Here is a 949-nt window from a genome sequence, read left to right as displayed (position 1 = left end):
AGACATAGATAGCCTGTTGTTAGCTGCTATGTATCGAGACGAGAACATAGATATTCTGTTTTTAGTTGCTATATATCCAGACGAGAATATAGATAGTCTGTTGTTAGCTGCTAAATATCGACACGAGACCATGGATAGTCCGTCGTTAGCTGCTGTTGTTAGCTGCTATATATCGAGACGAGAACATAGATTGTCTGTTGTTAGATGCTATTGATCGAGACGAGAGCATTGACAGTCTGTTGTTAGCTGTTATATATCGAGACGAGACCATAGATAGTCTGTTGTTAGCTGCCATGTATCGAGACGAGAACATAGATTGTCTGTTGTTAGCTGCTATTTATCGAGACGAGAACATAGATAGTCTGTTGTTAACTGCTATATATCGAGACGAGAAAATAGATTGTCTGTTGTTAGATGCTATTTATCGAGACGAGAACATTGATAGTCTGTTGTTAGCTGTTATGTATCGAGACGAGAACATAGATAGTCTGTTGTTAGCTGGTATGTATCGATACGAGAACATAGATAGCCTGTTGTTAGCTGCTATATATCGAGACGAGAACATTGATAGTCTGTTGTTAGCTGTTATATATCGAGACGACAACATAGATAGTCTGTTGAAAGCTGGTATGTATCGAGACGAGAACATAGATTGTCTGTTGTTAGCTGGTATGTATCGATACGAGAACATAGATAGTCTGTTTTTAGCTGGTATGTGTCGAGACCAGGACATAGAAAGTCTGTTGTTAGTTGCTATGTATCAAGCCGAGAACATAGATAGATTGTTGTTAGCTGCTATGTATCGAGACAAGAACATAGATAGTCTGTTGTTAGCTGCTATGTATCGAGACGAGAACATAGATACATCGAGACTAGAACATAGATAGTCTGTTGTTAGTTGCTATGTATCGAGACTAGAACATAGATAGTCTGTTGTTAGCTGCTATGT

The 949-nt window shown here is 38.7% G+C and overlaps 1 protein-coding gene across 1 annotated transcript in view; it reads right to left on the bottom strand.

The window, feature by feature from the left end:
* The window catches only part of LOTGIDRAFT_239301 (hypothetical protein), a gene marked incomplete at both ends in the record, with an annotated part of 12855 nt that overhangs the window by 2323 nt on the left and 9583 nt on the right, over positions 1-949 (bottom strand). The window lies entirely within an intron of this gene.

The sequence above is a fragment of the Lottia gigantea genome, assembly GCF_000327385.1.
Source record: "Lottia gigantea unplaced genomic scaffold LOTGIsca_219, whole genome shotgun sequence".
Classification (NCBI taxonomy): domain Eukaryota; kingdom Metazoa; phylum Mollusca; class Gastropoda; family Lottiidae; genus Lottia; species Lottia gigantea.
This window is presented reverse-complemented; position numbering and strand designations above follow the sequence as displayed.